The sequence below is a fragment of the Aedes albopictus genome, chromosome 3 (assembly GCF_035046485.1).
Source record: "Aedes albopictus strain Foshan chromosome 3, AalbF5, whole genome shotgun sequence".
In the NCBI taxonomy this organism is placed as follows: Eukaryota; Metazoa; Arthropoda; class Insecta; order Diptera; family Culicidae; genus Aedes; species Aedes albopictus.
This window is the reverse complement of record NC_085138.1, coordinates 38,994,955-39,017,082: the sequence shown is the minus strand read 5'-3', so window position 1 is coordinate 39,017,082 and position 22,128 is coordinate 38,994,955. Positions and strand designations below refer to the sequence as shown.

Here is a 22,128-nt window from a genome sequence, read left to right as displayed (position 1 = left end):
GCAGTTAAAAACTCGATCGATTTGGATCGTTTTAACGACTCTGGACTCTGACAGCTTCGGGAGCGCGCTATCGGTGTTGCAATCGGATGTCCGACGACACCGCGGCTTTCGATTTCGCCCAGCCGAGGCCATCCGATTTTTACGAGTTCTCGGAAGAACGACCCAACCGCCGGGAATAAATCACAACAGACGACTAAAAAAAACTGTCCCTCTTCTTGGTCCGCGCGGTCCCGGTCTGAAACTGGACTAAACGATCGCAATCAGTGTTGACTTAATCCTATATTCCCTCTCTGTCCAAGTCCGGACGTCGCGATCACAGAGGAAGACAGAAGACGAACGGGAAAAAATGAATTACGAGCCGGTTCTGTTTTATGACAAATGAGCCGCTTTCAGAGGTGTAATCAAACAATGTCCGAGAGTCCACCGGTACTCGGGAGACGGAGAAGAAAAAAATAATTAATAGGATATTTATGCGAGCGTCCTAAGAATTGACGGAGTCCGCAAAAACCAAGCAGCGACAATAAATTGCCCGGCATCGCCGCATTAGAAGAGCAGGCCGCGCCGCTGCGCGTCTGGTAACTGTCACTTTGACAGCGTCGTTTTCCCATTCGTTCGGGTCGATTGAGTCATGTAATGATTGAAATGTGACCACAGCGTCATCGCCAGCGCCACCGCCGCCTTTGTTGGCGCTATTAAAATCAATGAAGGAAATTCAATTTCTGTAGCAGGCCTTGCCTGCTCGTCGTCTAGGTGACTCCAACCAACAAGTCTCCATGTCGCTTGGTCCCCATTGTTGCGTTACAGTTGTTTTGCTTTCTTTGCGTCATTTTCTCTTGGCGCGATCGGTCGATCGGTCTACGGTGTGTTGACTGTTGATTAATACGAGATTAATGAAGCGTGGCCCAATGGGCTTAATTTAATAAACCGCGCAGTTTTGCGGCCCCGAGAAGATCGTGTCGCCCCTGCAGTCGACATTGATCGCACCGTGACGAGCCACCGGCCGGTCAACGCACCACCGTGATGACATTGACAGATGCGGAAGACCCCTCGTTCAACCTTGGCGCTGTCAAAATATCCAAAATGGTTTTTCGAAACGCGCGGAAAGCAAGATGGCTCGCACCTAATTTTTTGATAAATCATCTAATCGCCGTAACCGGACAGCCGGACTAATCAAGAATCCAGAGATTCTTAGCATGGCCGGTCGTCAAGCTGAGAACGATCGTCGCCACAGCGACCGGTGACGAGACTTTGTCGTGACAATCTCCACCTTTTCGATGGGGTCGCGCAGAACTCGTTTTGTTTTCTCGCACATCAACCATCACAAGTCTGAGTGGTGGTGCTGCTGGTGGACAGAACAGCGAAAAAGATTAATTGTTGTTGTCACGGGCAACAGCGGCAACATGCGGTTCATCGAGATCAAATCCCAGCGATAAGCTGCGCGAACGCGCGGCTCGGCAGGTCGAGAACGAGCGGGATTACGAATTTTGTCTCCGGGTGGCACCCAGGGAATGACAAATCGAGCTCCATCCAAGATGGCGTTGCTGGTCAAAAAAAATGGCGCGTCCGCGGGAAGGATTTGACAGGTGGTGACAACGAGGGGTATGGCAGCGAAAATTAATGAAATAAAAGATGGGTTATTACGGTGCAGCAGTAAATTGATGATGACTGCGTGTCTTTTCGGAACCGGACCGGATTCTCACTCAAGAAGACGGACCCGAAATTATATTGTTGTAACAATTTAGATTATTTCTCATTTTTCTCGGCTTGGGGTTCGGTTGTCTCATGTTTTTCGGTGGGCTTTGTCGCGCAACTTTGTCCGTGTCGCCGTGAACTTTTGTCGCCCAACGTCCGGCGAAAGAGACCGCAACCATAAAGGAATAAAAATCGCTTTTTACGACGGCCTGCAGCAGCACAGGAACTCTGAGAATTGTTCTTAGCCCGGGAGCTGCGGATGGGAACCGAGGGGTCTACGAACGGCGATGTGAGTGTGTGTGAGTGTTATAAATTAAGAAAATTCCGACGTTTTGTTATAATCATTTATTTTCGTTCCATCGCCGCCGTGCTCGTTCGGTTTTATGATTGGTCGCGTAAGGGGACAGTGCGCGAATCTTTGGGAACCGGGAGCCGCGCCGTCGTGATGAATCGTCTGTTTCAGAACGAACTGTCATAAAAGGCTTAAAATTGAAACGACATTCTCGCGGCTTTCCGTTGTTGTCGTCGGTCATCGGTCTCTGTCTTTGTCCTCTGGCTGTGGACGAAAAATTCGGCGACTGGAAGGTGCCTAATAAAGATGATGAGATGAGCTTTCGGATGGCGACGATGACGACGATCAATCAGGCCGTTAGGACTGTTCAATAAAATATTAATAACCCCTCGGCTTCGTCGTCTGAGCTCTTCCGGGGACAATGACGAGCAGTTCGATCACGACGACACCTCGTCGCTTCTTTGTCGTGAGCGAGCACTCTCTATCGCGATCGCGCGATCTGCAAGCGCAAAAACAACGCGATCAGCAAATTGTTCCTCCAAATTTAATGTCGATTTAATGTGGGACCCAAGCCGTCTTAATTACGCACGCCCCTCGTTCCCGTCCATCCATCTCACAGTAGGCTGACAATGTTGACGACGCTTGGCTCAAGGTCGTCTCGCGGAGGCTTACTGCGACTGTCATTTGACACTCCCTGCTGGAGGGGACCAGAGGAAAAACACGAACAACACGGTAGTTTCGTTTAATTTTATTTCACAGTTTGTCGTCCAAAACAGACGATGGCGCGACGGCGGGATAGCCGGGCACCTATAAAAAAGAGCAGGTATTCAAGCGACAGATTTCTGTCGTAAAACTTCCGCGGAGGTCCCCTGATCGGTCGATCGTGGGAGCACACTTGAACACGTTTCTAATGATGGTTGATATTTTTCCATTAAATGTCATCGTGCGATGACAAGTCATATTTTCGCCTCATGTATCGACCCGACCCAAGCAGGCGCGTCGTCGTCGTTGTCGCCGCCGTGAACGAGATCGATTCCCAGAAATAGATGGAAGCTGGATGACACAGTAGAAACGACCGGGCCCCGGCCGTTGATCGTCACCTAACCCTACCAAATACACCTCATCGAATCGAAGCCGGCGACACGACTTACGACGACTGTTTTCTTCGAACGTAAGCAAAAGACGCTTAAAATGACATTACACATTTTTTGTTGTCCTCCTTCGCACCGTCGTCCGTCATCATCCGCGTGACAGAACGACTCTGGAAGAGAACAACAAACCAAGAAAAAAACGACCCCAACAATAACAAATCAGCAGTAATAACAATAACAAATCAGTCGTAATCGTCGCCTCATCGAACGACGGCGACGAATCATCGCCCCAAAACGGACAGACCAGAAAAGAACCATCCATTCAAACAGGGAAGAGACGCACGGGACAAAACCGAGCCCCGGGGCATAAATAAACACAATGAGACGTACACATTTGGTGACAAATCAAAACATTACATCACATAACGACGACAAGACTGCCCTGCAGTGACGAGAGCAACCGCCAACAACAACAACAACAACACCAAACAGCAACACTGTGACTGTCGACTGTCGAGGATATTTCTGTCAGTGTTCATTTTTGGGTGACAGGCATTTGTTATTGTTTATGGTGACGGCGTGGGTCACCAACACCGAAATGTGTGACACCCCCCGTAAAAAGGTGAGACCCCCGCCCGCACGGATCGTGACGCACTGCCAAATGCGGCGTTGAACTCCTTCATCAAATTGCCGCGACCGCGACCGGGACCGGGACCGTGCGCGGTTCAAGTGGACTATCAAACGTCAACTGTCACCCGCGGGAAGTGTGTGACTCATGCGCGCGCGAAAAATGCGTTGGATTATAATTTAATTTCGGGTGTCACACCCTTTCTAACTGTGTATGGGAATGCCGCCGCTGCCCAGCGAGCGGCGGTAATTGACGACAATGCAAGGTCGCCGCGCGGCGAAGAGGTGTGATCGCCGCGACACCGCGCGCGTGTAATTACGGTCCACTCGCGCGCAGAATTGCGGCGGACAATGACAATATTGATCGGAGGCGGCGACGCGGCGTGACATACCGCAGAATGCCGCGCTCAAGTGTCATTGAGCGGCGAATCTGGGCGCTGGCCGCTGGTTGCTTTGATTGATTTCCGGCACTTTGCGGTGATCTAGATCTGCGCGGCGGCGAGCGATACAATCGAGCACTTTGTCTCCGCGCTCGCAAGCGCGCTGATCTGATGTCGTCAGCGGCGTTCGGGGCGACTCGCGGAGATAACCCCGCCGCGCCATGGTGATACATGTGTTCGCGTTAATCGAACTGTCACCAGCGTTCGGTCGGACACTTGATAATCGTGTTCCTAATTTAATTTTTATTCTGTCCAGCGGACGAGGGAGAGATAAGCCGCTTCTGTGGAAAGGTTTCTTTTCGCTTCGTTGTTGATGCCCTCTGCTGGGCTCCGCAGGCAGCAGAGTGCGCTAAAAGAGGCGTCAGCTCGCCTTATCAATATCTCGCTGAAACAAATATGTCACTCTCTCCTCGACGAGACTTGATCGCCGCAGGGCAACCATGCGAGGCGACTGTAACAAGATCCGGGGACCGTGCTCGATTGACAACCCAAGTGTACAACATCGCGTCGTGAAGTGCTTTATTTTGTGCTGCGGACAGCAGTAACACATCGAACCGCTGATAAACTTTCAATTTGACAGCTCGTCTATTTGTGCAAAATGTATACACAACACAAAACATCAACATCATCATTCATCGGTGCGGTGGCGGTTGTCTGCTTTCCGCGGGGCGAGGAACGGGGCACATCACAGAGACACCAAGCCGCGCGCATCGGAACAGAGGAACAGCGAGAGAGAGACACAGAGGCGAAGATTAGCCGCCGGCTCTCTCCTCTAGCCTGGTACTTGACATCGAATTGCATTCGGTACCGCGACCAGGCTGTTGTTGCCATAATAGTCGATCGTTTGTTTGTGCAATTAAAAAGGCAGTTTATAGCGCGACACAGCCGTCGTCAATCGACCACGGGTCGATTTGTTGTAAAAACTCACATTTTATAAGCTTTGACATTAGATTAACCTATAAGCCGCCGCCCGCTGTATGCTGCAGCAACGCTGCTGCCGCCGCCGCCACCGCCTGCTTCGATTCGGGTGAGTTTCCGATTCTTGATTTTCGTACACGTCGCTCGTGGATGATGCACACATACCCCGTGTGAGCCCTCGGTGTCAAGCGCGTTATTTATTTGGCTCGCCGGCAAGTTCGCGCGCGCGGCGAACTTGATATGTCAATCATGTGAATTGACACTTTTCGCAACATACGCCGCCGTCCCCGCGCCCTTCTGCCAAGAGGATGACCTCTTTTCTGCTTCTGGTGCATCTCCAGCCAGAGGGAATGACACGCGGTGAGCTGCACGGCTCACATTCGTGATCGCTTCTCGGTTGAAGCGAGCGACCCATCATCATCTTGTTTCGATGATCGATGAGCGCGGAGCAGCAACAACGGGACCCGCGGACGGTCAGACGGGTCGGACGGATGTTCCAATTTAGGGCGGCCAGCGGGTACCTGGTTTTGGGCAGCGGAAAAATTTTTCATCGACAAAAAGTGTGCTGGGCCGGGCGGCGACCCAGTTGGTGCCCTACTGTCTGACACTTTTTCTCGGTTTCTCGACTGGGGTCGATGCGTGATGCGAAAGAGCCCCGAATTGGACATTAAATGCTTTTTTGAGACGTTTTCTTCAATTGAATATAGCCAGCCAATGGCGACCACAACCAAATGTTTGGTTTCTCGAAGGGAACAAACGATATGATGTTTGACATATTCAAAAGCTTGTATCGTTTGACGACTAGGGGCGAGACACTGTACAAACGAGAGCAATTCTGAGAGATTCTGAGCTACCCTTTTTACCGATGATCGACGAAAATGGTTAAAAGACATCCCTAAAACAGCAATTTTCATTTAGCACACGCAACACTGTGCAGTTTGACATTGGTGCCAGATCACACTTTGGTATAAATGGGAGAAATTCTGAACAACACCTCGAACACAGATTTGCTCTCGTTAGATCTGTCTTGCCCCTAGTTTGACGAAAAGTGGATTATATGATTAATTTCTGTACTCTCATCGATAAACTGTCGAACGGCACTGAAAAAAGAGTTCAATTGACGGCTTAGAAGTCTAGTCATGTTATGACGGCTACTAGCACTGGCGGACCGTGGGTACACTGAAAGAAAATCACATTTTAATTTGGGTCAATTCAAGCCACCGTTCTAAATGGAAAAATTTCAGTGAGAGTTCGACAAAATGCGTATCAATGCCGCTGGAAGGTCTAAAAAGAGGAACTTTTTCGGAAACTCAACCAAACCAAAATTATCGGTGGAGATTTCCACGTAATTTCACCAAGAATGGCAAGAAATGTCAATAACTATCTCCTCAATATTCCTAAGGCGATCTATATTGTTCAAGCTTTACTTTTACATAGTGTTTATGGTTTTTAAAATTCAACTTGTAAATTTTAGACGTTTAAAAACCTTAATTAAATAAACATGAAATAGCAAGATTTTTTGAACTCTTTGATCAACTCCGGAATTTCTTGAAATTTTCAAGATTTTTCCAGGTGATTAAACTGTTCCAATAACTCCAGATTTCTTATATTTCTTTATGTAGTAGACACTCTGTTTAGCTGTTTGATCAATACTCTAAATAAATCAAACATGGATTTTAAGGTACACTCTGCAAATTTATAAAACTAATTTCTTGAATGATTTACGGTCGGCAGACTTTTTTTAAAATTCAATTTTGGACCGCAAATACAGTTAGGCTGATGCAGTCACTGTATTGGAGACTTTTAGAATCATCAAAAACAAATACATTTAAGAATGTGAGTAAAATCGCCACGGCATCAACGGTGATATGCATAGATAGATATAACACTGAAAAATTTCAGTAGATTTTTCGATATTTTAGCCGACATTTTATTACTCTACTGGAGTTCTTAATTAACGAACTTTACGTACTGTCTGTTAAGTTGAATATTTTTTTTTTTAATTTTGGAATATCTTTGGAAGACTTCTACTTTGTTGCAGGGAGCCAAGAACGAATGTTTTGTACTCCCCCGACGTTTCGGCCGATAGGTTTAGGCCTGCACCAAGGGTAGTAGCGTCTATTGCCCTTTGATTTTTGTCCTTTGTTGCACAAAATTCCACAGATCCCGAAAGTTCAAACCAAAATTGCAAGAGAAGTATCATTGGATTTTGTAAAGCAAATAGCTGTAAACTGCTTCGATATCCTTTCAGGAAAAATCCAAAAATTTCAAATCAAAAAAAAGAATAATAAAAAATATTCAAAACTATAATTACTTCAAGTTGCTATAAAAATTCTAGCAAAACATTTTTAGCATGTTCCTTAAAAAGTCTTTCTCAGACTTCATCAAAATAATTTTAAGGATTCTTCACAGAAACCAAGTCAAGAAATTTCGTTAAAAATCTAGAAACTTTGACTGGTATTGCTTCAATCAAAATTGCAGCCAAATTTTGTAAAAATCTCAAGTCTTTTGACCGAAATTCCTTCGAAAACTTTACAAACATCCTGAAGGAGTTTCACAAGAAATAATGCGCCAAAGCCTTCGATGTTGTTAGCCCTTTTTGATGCTGTCATCATTTACCGAAGTGATTCTCAAAAAAAGATAAAACACAAGGCTTCAATAATACAGAAGCCAGCAAACCCATCATAAACTGTATGAGGAATAGTTTCAAGAATTGTATTAAAATTCTTAAACTAAATAAGGCAGATTTTTTTTTTTCTAGATAAGTACCAGACTTTTTTTTACAAAACATTCTCAAATTACATTAGAAATTTCTGCAAGTTGCTTAACAGAATCCTGTCAGGCCCACATTTTAGGGTCCACTTTTTTTTTGTTTGTTTTTAAGCGCCAGAAAATGACGTTGAAAATATTGGAAGTATTGTCGTTAAAGATAAATGCCATGTGATGATTCTATTTCGATAATCTCTGAAAAGCCTCCAGGAATCATTTTCGGAAGTTTTTCCAGGATTTCTGCTTCTGATTTTAATCAGAAATTTTACCAGAATTATTCTCTATGTTTGCACCTTCAGAAATGGCTTTCTCAAATGAGTTTCCAACATTCTCAATAACCCAATGGGTCCCAGCGTTTATTGCTGCAATGTGTCCCAACGTTTTACTGGTCCAAGTAGAATATGCAACGAATTTTCAACGATCTAAATTTCCCTGAGTTTTCAAGAAATTTCCTGCGTGTTCCAGGTTTTTCCAAACTTCCCTGAAGAGTAACGGTTGTCCACGTTTTTCCAGGTAATAAACACACTGTCCTTAATTCTAAATCCTTAAAAAAAACTTCTGAATTGTGATTAGTAGTCCGAATTATATTGAAGCTCAGGGCCGTATTTAGGGACGGGCCAGGGGGCATGGCCCTGGGTTTCCACATTTCTGGAGCCCCCACAAAATTTCACTTTACGAAGAAAAGCGTGAAACAAGAAATAAAGTTTCTTAAGTTTTTTAATATCTTCCTAAACTTTTCACCATCTTTCCAACTTAACGTGTATGTTTTGTGTAATTGTTCAATATATCCTTCGAGATTCTAGGAGATAATTTTCACCTGTATTCTAGAGAATCTTTTGAATTCTACAAAAAATGCTAAATACTGTAGAATGAAAAGTCTGAAAGTGCCTGCTGAATAGTCTTGTTTATTTCTCCCGAGTATTTGTCAAAATATTTTGAAAAACTTCTTAAATGTCGAAGAATTTCTAGCAGAATGTAGAATATTATTTAGAATTCTGGGCTTCAATTTGGGTCCGCATACGTATAATCTATTCAAGCTGAACCCTGCTATTGTTGAAACATTTTATTGTGGAACTTTTGCAAAAAAAATTGGGTGAGAAATTATTTTTTTTCTTTTTTTAATATTTTTAATTGGCGAAATACATGGACTTGTTTAGTATATTGCACTTCAAATTGATAGAGAAATGACAAGAGATCTTGAATTTGAAGAATTTTGCAAAACAAGATCGTGTTGATATTGAACGAAAAATCGTCCGGGATTTCCGTCATTAGTTTCCTAGAAATTCATAGAAGTAGTTTGAATTGAAATGAAGCCAGAAATTGTACATGATGGGCTTTTGTATCTATTAAAATATTCACTTGAAACAACAAAACAAGAGTTCCATATTTCCATAAACTTGTTAAAAACATATTTAAGAATTTATTAGAAAGTTCTTTTCTTAGGTTTTCAGGAAATTCCCAGTAGCGTAATAACTAAGGATTTGTAAATAATTCCTTAAAGACATCCTAAAATAATTTTTGGTAGTTTCTTGAGGGATTTTCCGAATGAGTTTCTAGTGGATTTTATGAAGCAGTTTTTAAAGACATTCTATGAAAAAGCCAAAAAGCTGAATCAAAACTTTAAACAAATATATCTTTTTGAGAAAAACATAAGTTTTTATCGGATATTTTGCTGGCAAACCTGATAGACAGTATGCCATATTCGGCTCTCATAGTGTAGTTCTAAAAGTGTTTCATATCTTATCCCTTAAAAACTAAATCGAATGTAGCTCAAAACTCATTGAAGGGGAAACTTTTGACAGAATTTCAAATAGAATTTCGAAAAAAGTTACTTTCGGAATCGTTGGTGGTGTAGTTGGAAGGATAATGAATTAAATTTCAAAAATTTCTCAGCAGGGGGAGCTGAAAAAGATCTCTCGAAAGTATTGCATGTATAAGTTCATGTTTCTGAAAGTAGATTACTTGAGTTCACTTGTATTCGGCTTATTCAGCATGGGTTTTCTAATTTTTGTCGTCATTTTATGAAAAAAATGTCATTCATTATTGAACAACATTGTACATCCCCCGATTTTTCTGTTTTTTTTTTTTTAATTTTAAATCAAAACCCCACAAATACTTTGAATTGATCCAACTACTTTGGTCGCATTAAAACCAGATGTAACGTGAGCTGCCCCAAATTGTAAACGATTGATATGATTTGCTTTTTGCGGTTTGTTTTTACTTGCACAAAAATTGAATTTATGTTTCTGGGAGCATTCATTTAGTACATCACGCTAATGCCGTTTTTCTTTTTGAACCTGGGTTGGAACTGGATTGGCGGACAATGTGTAAACAAACTCAAACAAACTTTAGTACAAGCGAAACCGAAGTCGGGTTGGGGTTGAAACTGTGATCTCATCCAGTTCCAACCCAGGTTGGAACTGGATCAAAAAGAAAAACGGCATAAGATTGGGAATTTTCGATCCCCTCTCTCCTTTGTACGAAAAAACACATTACAAACTTTGATTATCACATTTGATCAGACGTCCCTCCCTGTCTAAGCGTGACGTACTATATGGATGACTCTTTTTGCGGAATTTTAAGATATTTTCAATCCCCAGATTAACGGGTTTGACATAAATTATTTAAAAATTTTGGAACATCCGAAAAGTTTCTTGAAAATCAAAATCCTACAGATTAACTTTTTTATTAATACAACTACTTTGGTCGCATTTTCTGTTTAAACAGACTCCACGTGGGCTATCCCTATTGTTGAACATCTACACGCAGAAAAAAGCATGATGAAATCAAAAATATTTCAGGTAAACTCAAATAAATTGTCAATTTGTTCTGGCAACAAAAATCAAACTGTTTGAAGCAAATCGAACGTCACATTTGAAGCAAATTCAATCCATTTTTGAAACAAAAATGCATCTTCTGACAGGTTATGTTAGAAACAAATGTAAAATTATTTGTTTTTTGTGGCAGGTCGGCCCTACGGAAATATTTGTTTTCCAATTAAATTTACAAAGTCATTTCCTTCTCTAGGAAAACCCACCAGCCGCTTGGCACTTTCAATGCCAACATCATGTAGATAACATACGCTCCTCAAATCAATGGGATTTCGTGGAGACTTTTGGTGAAACTTGACTTTTATGCAGGAGGAAATCTTGTTTGGTGCTGCAGCTAGAACTTGAGAGTTTTGTTTATGTTCTCGACGGCGGAAAGGGGGGGCTCTTTAATGGGTATTTCAGAAATCAATAGGTAATTGAGTTAGTTTTAAAAATTAATTTTTTAGTTTTAAATATTTTATCAGCTTACCGAATAAACAGGAATATTTTTGTTTCAAACGAACGAAATTTGTCTCCGTATACATACTTCCACTTATTCCTCACTTAACTCTTAGTCGTTTTTGTGAGTGTTTTTTTTTTAAATATTTTATTGACTTTTTTTATTTTTTTTTAATATATTTGAATTTAATTGATTTTAATCCCTTAACGGGTCGAAATCGCCATGCACCTTGCATATTGAAGGAATGCAAATGTGCACCCGGCTGCCTTGTAACTTTGAATGAATTGGTGGGTGGATCCAAAAGCAGATGAATTGTTTGCAATACAAGTGAATATTTTAAAATGCAAAGATTAACAAACGTTGTTTATCGAATGTAGCAGTTGAGTTACCATTGGCGTAAATAGGGGGTGGCCAGGGAGGCCTGGCCCCCTTCAGAATCACGAGATTCAGGCGATAAGTATCTTTGAAGCAGTTCTGGAGTATAATCTATATCGACATGACCATGCTCCCTAGACTTATGAACTAGTAACGGTTATGTGAGTAACTTTGTTAATCATTTCAACCATGTTACTGTCGAATAAAAATGGTTTACAAGATTTGAAGTCAAAAAGTAGAATGATAGGAACGAAATTCTCCTTATTCATCGAAGAAAACCATCACTCACAAATGTTTTACGAGACAAGTTTAGATAACATTATGCGGGGGCGAACAATGTTTCCCTCGAGGCTTCCCTGATGCTGCTTCCGATTGCAAACATATTCTTTTATCCTCTACTTTGCCTAATGCAGATATAAGATTTTTCTAATGCTTCATCTTAAAAATTTGGAGAAAAATAAGGAAGTGAAAAACTGGAAAAGTTTTGAAAATAGTTGAATCACATGCGTTGAAATGAATTGTTTGTATTTTTTCATTCGTAATTATAGTTTTTCATATTTATTTTCTTTTTTTTTGTGTTTTGATAATTTGGTATTCGTCTTGTGTTTTCTTCAGTTTTTTTCTCTGTTTTGTCCTCTTTGTGTTCCAAGCTGCTCCTGGCCATCCGGAAGACCAAATCTCACAACAAGTTGGTACCAACACCACAAGGCACCGAATACGCTAACAAGATGCGATTCACCCCCGGATGAGCTGCAGTGAAACCTTTGATTCAATCCTTACCCTGTCTATCTCTCAAAATGTGACCTTCTAAGCTCGAGCTGCCACGCGTACTCTGGCTTCCACCCATTACTAACAGATATCATTAAAAAGTTATTACTCTGTATAATGCATACTATTAAGTACAAAAAAATCTTCGGCTCCGTAAAGCGTTATAAGCGATTGAGCCTCAAATAAATGAACTAGATAAAAAAAAGTTCCCTAACTTTAATCTTCTTTGGACCGATTGGACCAAGAATTTCGTCAGCTTTCAGCTATTAGACGAAAAAAAGATTCTTCATGCCCATCATATTGAAGCGTTAGGAAAGTTACATTATTTGTACAGTAGATGCTCAATAACTGCAACATATTTACGTTTCGCTTAACGAATGCAATTCGGAAAACATCACACTGTAACAAAAGTACATGAAAAAACATCGCATCGCTGTTTAAATTTAACTTTGACGGAGTTGAAAAGCATTGCAGTTGAAGCATTTGCACCGAGCGAATGTCTACTGTATCAATTTTAGTCAATGATGATCATATCTTTGACTTTAGACTCAATTTCCAATTGACTGTTTATCATTTACATTAATTTGCATACATTTAAACATTGAACGACAATGTCTACATGAATAACCACCTCCTTCAACACCACACTGAGCTGAGCTCAAAATACGAGACGTGTTGAACAAAATACAACAGCGCGATCACTCAAGGGTTAACATTTGATATCAACAGCCGTTGCTTAAAACCAACAAAAATGTTGCCTCAAACTAACAGAAATGTCAAAACAGATTATATTTGTTTGATTCTCCAACTGTCTAAACTGCAGTCTAATATTGTCTATCCGGTTGGAATCAAGACCGACATTCAATCAAAAATTGCCATTTTCTTGATCCACAAGTGTTGCAACTGTTTCGCATCTAGTGCGCTGTGTTGCTGACAACAACGGGAAGGATGCGCACTACTTTTGACATAATTAAAAAAACGTCGCGAGTTGGGTCGCGTCGCGACTTGATTGTGCGAAGTCCGGTTTGGTGGCGGCCCGACAATAAAATTAGAGTATCTTAAGCTACGAGGTGTTACACTAATATTGATCTGGGAAGGAACACTAGGCGCATCTATATTTAGTACTGACAAGAACTTTTTGCACAAACAATTCTCTTTCTAGCTGATGCCTCCTAAATAGTTTGTCCATTCCGAGAAGTCAGAATCGATTCTGTTCTGATATGGGGGTAATTCAGTAGGAGCACGCTATGAAAGGAATCTGACAATCAGCGACTTTTTGCTTCTCTACTTAACTGTCAACAACAGTCTTACATAAACAGTTCTTACATAAAAATCCTAACTTACCTTGTTCAGATTATCGACGATCGCAGCAATCAGTTTGTCACCGCACACTTGGATACTGTTGTGCTGGCAAAAGAAACACACAATTCGATGTGCACCTCACTTCGCAAACAATCACAAAATCAGTTGTCGTCTGCCTTCTAAACGTTGTTGTTGTTGTTGCTGTTTCTGTTGTCGTAGATGATGCTGTCGAAATTGTTGTTCGTAGTCCTGCACCATTCACTCACGAAATTTTATATTTCGCTTCTTTTTTTTTGAACTTTTCAACAACCAACTGGGCGTCAATTTTTCCGCCCGCTTTTTTCACACTTCCGAATTTGGTTTCGGTTTTGCTTTTTCCTCTCGCTATTTCGAGAGAGGGGACACTTTAACTAAAATTTTGGTTTGGCACCACAGGTGTGTGTTGTTATCGTTGTTGGTTTTGTTGTTGTTGTTGCTGTTGTTGTATCCACAAGATCTGCCTGGAATCAGATCTTCCTTTGATTTTTCATTTCAGATTTCACATCAGATCACTTCAGATTGCTTCTCAAGAATCACTTTTATGGGTTCACTAGAATTTTGTTTTTGTTGATCGGTTCTTCCCTTTTTTCCAAGAATTTTTCACTCGCATTCTATTGTGCGTAACCACACGATCACTGAAGAGTACCCGCGAGTGCGACACTTTTGCGTAACTAAACGATCGATCGCAAATTATTGCGCGTTTGTCACTTGCTGTTAGTTCCCGTCGTCCCGTATGGATTTTGTGTCGCGCACCGCACAGTGTCCAGGAAAAAACTCCGTCCGCGGCGCTCTCCGTGTGTACACTGGAGAGGAGCTAAGGCCACTTTTCGGGGGTAGGCCCGCACCTTTGGTTGGATCGCAGCGGTAGCGTCGCGCCGCGCGTGTATTCGTAGCACAATGTGTGTATGCCCACCGCGCAATCCGAAAGAACTATTGCTTGATGGCCCGGAGCACTACTAACTTGGCTAACACCCCGCGCGCACTACTCGTTTGCTCGCTCGCGACTTGTCGCTGACTACTGACTGCTGAGGAGGTGAGGATCCTCAACGATCTTGCGCTGCTGCTACCGAAGAAGCGGGATGATGATCACCGCCGATACGACACGCGAGAACCGTGACGCGACACAGAGCGAGAGGGAGAGGTTCTGGTGGCGAGATCCGACGAACTGAAGATGATATTATTTGGTTCGATTTAGGGGTCTGCACCTCAACGGCAGACGTCCCCGCGGTTTGTTCCAAGATTAGGAATCAGGTTTGCAGCCGTGCCTCAGCTGCTGCACACCACAAAGCACACAAGAAACCGATTGAGAGCGGAGGACTCGGTGTGTATGTCTCACTCGTTAGACGGGTTCAATAATACTGGTTGAACCCTCGGATGTGACGAAGAGAGCCAAGTCAGGTGTCGTATGTGCGCTGCGGTCGCGCTACCAAAACCGTCCTACCCATACAACCGAACGAAGGTGGAATACGGAAAATGTTGTCCAGCGACTGGCTCGGAGAGAGAACACAGCAAGTGCGGTGCGATAAGCTCAGCAGAGGGAAGAAAAGATTCCACAAAGAGACACATGCACGCGCGCCGCAACGGAGAAGAGCAATCCGCGAAGTCGTCGCGTCGCCCGCACGTTGCGAGCGAGAGAGAACCCACCGCCGTCGAAGACAGTGAAGGCGGTGAGGGACGATTTTGTTCGATTCTCCTACACACCATACATTGACCGAGCACCACCAACACCACCCGAGCACAGAGCGAGCGCGAGCACAAAGCAGAGAGCGCGGTGCACGTAAATAGCGTGTGCACAGAGGTAAAGCATAAAAAACAACATAATAACGTTGACAGACACACAACAAACTGTTGGAATCGAGTGCGAAGCGAGACGACAAAGAGAATCCAGAAAATCGGGAGTGGGGGAAGCTTAGCTATTGATGCAATCCCGTACCCGCATTGGACTAAGCGACACATTCACACACACTGTCACGTCGCGTAAGGCGGTGGGTTTAGGGTGGGGTGGCGTCACACTGCGGTGACATTTTCCCTTGCGACAACTCGGTTGACACCACCACTACAACAGCGCTGCGGCAATCGAAAGGACACATTCGAGTGACAATTTTGTGGGCTGTCGTTAGCTTTTATGTGACACACTCACACAACCACGCAATCTCTCGCCTCTTTCCCCCTTATGTACAACATTCTATAACCAGCTATGCTTCTACACACCCTACAATGTTTATTTATCACACATAAAATTCTTCGGAAGAGACATATAATTCCGCACGAAGTGACACACAGAACCAGGCCTTCTCTCTCTCTGTCACGCTACCAACCTATCCGAGAAGGAGGGACTGCGCGCGTGTAAATTTGTCACTTGTCCTGCTATATACCGGAAAGTCACGCACACAACCGCCCGCACGCAAACTGTCCCCATCGGTCCAGAGTGTTTGGGGACATTGTGCGACACTGTTCGAGCACATAAGGCAGTACCACCCACCCCCCTTCAACTGCCCTATGGATCCCCCTCAGTTGAAGGGGTTGTTGGTAGTTGTCGTTGTCGCCGTTTGACCGTGCGGTCACCGTTCTCCGTCTCTTTCTTGTCCGTGTTCTTGGTCCGGCTGGCTGACCGACCGGTGCCGTGCGGCGTCCAGGAACCCGATGCGAGGGGGGCTCATTCGCTCCAAGCAAGTGATATCTCGCTCTCCAGCGAGACGTTTCCTCCGTCTATACTACTCGCTTATAGCTTAGGCTCTTGCTGTACAGCAGCCGGATGGTGTGCTATTATTATGTATATACAACATACATTATTATAGAACACACTTGCCGTCACCGCGCGCTGCTACCGCGCTGGCCGCCTCCACCTCCAGGAACAGCAAAGTCAGCGGCTCCACTTCACTCTGTGCGGAGCGGATCATGTCGTATCCGTATGGGGGATAGAAAGGAAGAAGACTCCCCGTTCGAACGCGGTGGAGTGTGCAAGCAACAGAAGCAAAGCACTTTGGTCGTTTTGCGCGTATACCTATCTATACACAGTCTTTGTGGTTCTTTGCCGTGGTGGATGATTTTTCCTGTTCTTCCACACTATATCGGCCCAACTGCTAATGCTGGCTCTGGAAGGAAATAAAAATAGATTTTTTTAGTCTTTTATGGGATGGTTGTGCGGTATCGGCGGGGTCGGTAATGGACCCTTGTGCGTAATCACGCAAAAACGGCCTCGCTCAAAAATGTGTTCGGCCTGCACATTTTTAGTAAACATCCATGCCGCACATGACTGTGTTCGAAACACACATTTTTTTAAAATTGCTCGTACGCTCATATGAGCATGTATTTTGCAATAATTTCGACATGGCAATCTCACTGGGTTTATAAACCACCTTCAAATACCGAAAAATATTGATATTTTGCAAAAATGTGAGCGTGCGAGCAATTTAAAAAAATGTGTGTTTCCAACACAGTCCCTGTGCGGCATGGGCGCTACTCAAAAATGAGAGCTTTTATTTTAGAGAGATGGGTGTTGCGAAAGGGGACATTTTCTTGCACGTTGCAGACGATTTTGAAACCAGTTTGAATGGCGTTTGGTTTTGGACAACTTATGAGCCAGTGTTTTGATAGAATAGTCAAAACTGTGATACTCATACTGGTGACTTTAAAGCAGGTCTTTAGGCAACAATAATATTTTCCCGAAGTTAACCTCGATTCATTGATTTATAATTTTCTGCTCTGTGCTAGGATGCCACACTATTTTCTTCCTATTTTCTCCAAATCAATTATGCCATGGTTTCCCAAACTGTGGGTCGCGACCCCCAGGGGCGTCGCTGGTCTTCATCCAGGGGGTCTCGAGGGACAGCCCAATATTTTACTGGAACAGACAACAAATGAGGGAATTTCTATGGTGGGTCGTGAAAAGTACGTCTGTTGGCAAAAGGGAATCGCGCACCTTGTGGACCTATGGGCTATGCAGTTATTCTCAGATTCTATCAATTTGACTGAGAAAGAAAGCATTTTGCTTAGCTTGGGCGATTGTACGTGTATTCCATGCTTCTCCGTGATTAATACTTACTGGTACAAATTGCACTAATAAAGCCTGTACCCGCAATAATCGGGACACAGAAGTACGGCTTTAGCTCTGTAATGAATCGGTAAAATTGGCCAAATAATTCACTGAGAACTCTTTGATTGTTGTTGCTGTTTATTTAACTTATAACTTTGAAAGAGGGAAAAGCCCCTTTGAGTGATTTCCTTGAGAACTCTTTGGTGTATGTTTATTATTTGTGGCAAATTTCATAAAAATCGATGCATTACTTTTAACTGTGGATAAAAAACAAATCGACGTGGTTTTAAGAATTTTGTACAATCATGACCAATTTACATTCGCATAATAGATGGTTCTTTTACGCTACAGTTCAAAGTTTTGTGATAATAAATATGAAATTTCGTTAGAAGTTATGATACTTATTGGGACACTTTCTTGCAAAATTTCATCAACTTTTATCAATTGGTTTGAAAGCTTCTGGTGTGGAAAGAGGTGAGTGTTAGTGAAAATTTTTCGTGTTTTTCATGTGCAATGTTTGCCTATTCATAACTTTTGAATTTCCCTGCCAATTTTCATGAAATTTTCACAGAAGGTAGTGGATTATGTGAATATTATGCCTGCAAAATTTGATGATTATTGATATAGTACTTTCAATAGTACAATCGAAACAATAAAGGGTGCTGGCTAATTGCTGTCTGGGAGGCTAAAATCACGTTCAGTCCCAATACATGTTTCGACTATAAAATTGTTGATAGTGCATCGATTTTTTGAAATTTTGCCTATGCAACAGATGTAGATTGAGAGGTTTGTGTTCAGAATTTCAGCCATTTCCTTTGCCAAATTCAAAAGTTACTGCGCTGACAAGCAAAACTAGGGACTGTACAAAATTTCTTTGGCGCACATTCTACTCTTTCATTGCTACAACATAAAGTACTGCACCGATTCACATGAAGTTTTGTACGTGAAATGTACACAACTTAAGATGTTATTAGGCCAAGTTTGAGCATTTTCAATGTATCTATTGCAGAGTTACAGCTGTATTTCTGTGTTCCGTTTATTGCGGATACAGGCTTTATCTAAATTTATACATGGATGTGCGAGAGTTCGACTGTTGGATCTATGTTTTAGGTTAGGGTATTCGGCTTATCAGTCCTTTTTCTCTAGAACGATAACGGTTTTCGATTCGTCCCTACGTTTCGGTAACGGTTGTTACCATCCCCAGGGGAAAATTAGTGGAATCGTTCTTTGTTTGGAGGCTTTGCTGAGCATTTGTCTATGGGGTTTTTGGTAGTTGTATATGCGTACTTATTGCTATGTTTTTTCGGTAAAATTCGGTATTTTTTAGCACTTTTTATATTGGTTGGTTATTGCAGTCCAAACCAAAATAGTGCAAAAACTACAACAAACTAGTAACAACATCACGTGTTCCTGTTCTACCGTCAACGAAGTAGGCGCTGTCATTCCGCTTAAACTTTCAAAGTACATATTTTAACCCTTGAGGACGCGCTGTTGTGAAAAGTACAACACTACCAAAAAACCTCGCTCGTCGTATACAGAGCGAGTGCGGTGCAGTTTCGGTTGCTTGATGGCGCGCGTCCTGAAATGTTAAGCGCAAAACATCCGCCGTCGCGTGCCCATGACACACCCTTAACCTTTCAGGACGCGCGCCATCAAGCAACCGAAACTGCACCGCGCTCGCTCTGTATACGACACCCAAGTAACATTTTAAGTTTTGTTCGGCTCTACAAGAGATCTTCATGACCAATTTTATAAAACTTGTAATAAAACTGAATCATACATCAAAACCTCTTGATAACCTCTTTTACAGCATCTTCCGGCTAAGTGGACCACTCTCGGAGAGGTTGTGCAAACCGCATTAAGAGTTGCAATAAAACCGTTTTAAAACCTAGTTGAACAATGTTCCATTCTCGTTTGTTGTTTTTTTTTTAACAAAAACTATGACAGCTCAAGATGCAGAGAAACTTCTGCGATGGCACGTAAAGTTCAGGATGATACATCATTCGTAAGTAGAAAGCGATCATTTCAAAGTAATATTTCAGTAGTTATTATGCTGGTAGGCTTATGCGCGTTCGAATTTACCGTGAATATTGGGGTTGCAGAATCATAAAATTAATGCGCTTCGAAAATAGTCAATATTATCATCTTGGAATGAAATAAATCAATTTGTGAATTTAGTAAAACTATCTCGAATCACAAGAAAACTCAGCAGAGAGAGTTTATTTATGTGAGCATGTTATGAAAATGGTGGCAAACTATCAATTCATTGCGTATTTAGGCAAAATCAACTATTTTCCATTCACGTAAGCTAATTATTCAATATGGCGACGACCATAATCAGCGAAAATAAAACGAAAGCAAGTTTACTTTTATGATGACCGCAATAAACCTAGCAGCGTCGTAGTTTCTGCTTTTCCACCAACAGATGTCGTTACTAATAGAACGGATCGCCATCTGTTGAGAGTTTTAACAGTTTTATTGTGGTAATAATGATTGCCAGAAGGTTTACATATCGGAAAGTTTTGTTTACTCTATAAATCTGTCATTATGAATATCTTCAAGTATACTATAAAACATTTTATCAATGGTTTTCATAAAAGCAGTCGTAAAACTGTGAGTTTTAATTATTGCTGTAATAAAACCTTAATAAAAATCAAACAAAACCAAGCATGGAATTGTTACTTGGGCAAGCGAGGTTTTTTGGTAGTGTTATACTTTTCTCAACAGCGCGCGTCCTAAAGGGTTAATACTGGGAGCGATAACGCCAGTTAACGGGAAAGCTAGTTTCAAACAAAAGTACACACAACACCAAAAGGAAATTTTGGAGAAATTTGTTTGGAGGTATTTCAACGGAAATATCACTAGAGAAACTTCTAAAAATAAGACGCCACAAGATTTTCTGAAGGAAACCCGTGAGTCATTTGTGTGGAGCAGATTCCGGATTAGCCCCTTGAGTAATAACCGAAAGAATTCCTGCACTCTCCTATGGAATCTTTGTATTCTCATGTATTGTTTATGAACTTGAAAGTTCATGTGCAAGCTTTTGACTTCTCTTCAAAACGACATTAAAATCGGAAAGAGGGTCAGAAAGAACTTATGTTGAACTTCAGAGCAGAGATCAATCAAATTTTAACCGAACTCATGTTAAATTTGTGCGTGCCTCTAAGCTCAAATATAGTTCAATTGGACATATTCCAACAATTTGATATGTTCCGCTTGTTTCGAACTTGAAATTTTAACCTTATCAAAAGTGAACTTCACTTGAACTTCGGCGACAGTGGAGCTCGGGAGAAGTTCTCATTTAATTTAATCACTCGAAAATCGAGCTCGGCAGCCACAGCTTGTGTTAATTTCACAAGTACACTTTGTTTCACTATAATATTTCAACGTACATAGGGTGCCTGTACCAGTTATCGCACTACCTAAGGGAAACTGTTTCTACAAAAATAAGAACAAGACCGACGAATGTCATCGACATGTCAAATGATTGATTAGTTGTCGTACTTCACAGGAAAAATATAGAAACGGAACCAAAACTAGTTTTCCAAAACTACTTTTAGTATTTATTACGGCGTGTGCCAATGAGAGGAACCATGTACCAATTATGGACACATTTGTTAATTTGGGTTCCACTTCACACTATTTACATGCATTCCTTATGGGATTAGCCATAACTGGTGGTACACTATGGCGAAATAGGATGCAAGGAAGCGAAAATGTTAAGGAAAATGATTTATTCTTATCATAATTTGAGCAAATTTTAAAGTTTGAATGATTGCAACCATCCATTGTGAACGGGATCTGTTGTTCACGATTTTTTTCTTGTTGATTTGTATCATTGCACAATGGCCGGAAGCCGGACAAAACCTCAAAAATTGACTTCAATTTTTTATTTTTCAAATATTTTTCTTTCATTATAGATACTTCAACTAAGAAAACCCCAAATTTTCAAGTCATTTGGTCAAAAATTGAGTCTTGTAGATTTTTTCAAAGTTGAGGTTTTGTGTGGTATTGTACTAGTGTTATTTTTTTTTTAATTTTATGAGCTTTCTTCATGAGCTCGTTGTAAAACTTAGGAAGAATTGGATAATGTGACAATATTATCGATGATTTTGGGTATAAATAACCTTTATATTTCAGAGTGCGTTTGGAATCCAATCATAAATCTATTATGTTTTTAAGGCATGCATGGACTTTTATGAAATTTTGGAGAAAAACTTCGCATTAAATAGATCCAGTACTTGTTTAGGAAACGTCAGAAAACGACGCCATATCCCGAATCTGACGTGAAATTTTATCTAGTTTTTGGCTATATAGGTCACTGTTTGCGCATTTTTGCGCTAAGAGCGAAATTATTATTTTTTCTATCAGGTTACAATGGAGCGGCATGGTTGTGGAAGAAGTGATATTAGGTCATATGAATAAAGCTGAGTAAATACTCTTTACTCAGATTTCTGTGAAGATTCACAGAGATTTGCTCCACAGCTTCACATAGATTTAGTAAAGAGT

The 22,128-nt window shown here is 41.8% G+C and overlaps 1 protein-coding gene across 1 annotated transcript in view; it reads right to left on the bottom strand.

Moving 5' to 3' along the window:
- LOC109400188 (uncharacterized) overlaps positions 1 to 15,725 on the bottom strand; it is a 31,225-nt gene extending 15,500 nt beyond the window's left edge. Inside the window, exon 1 of the mRNA XM_019673007.3 lies at positions 13,587 to 15,725. The gene's annotated coding sequence lies outside the window, so the exon portion shown is untranslated. The remainder of the gene's footprint in view (positions 1 to 13,586) is intronic.
- Positions 15,726 to 22,128: the final 6,403 nt, after the last annotated feature.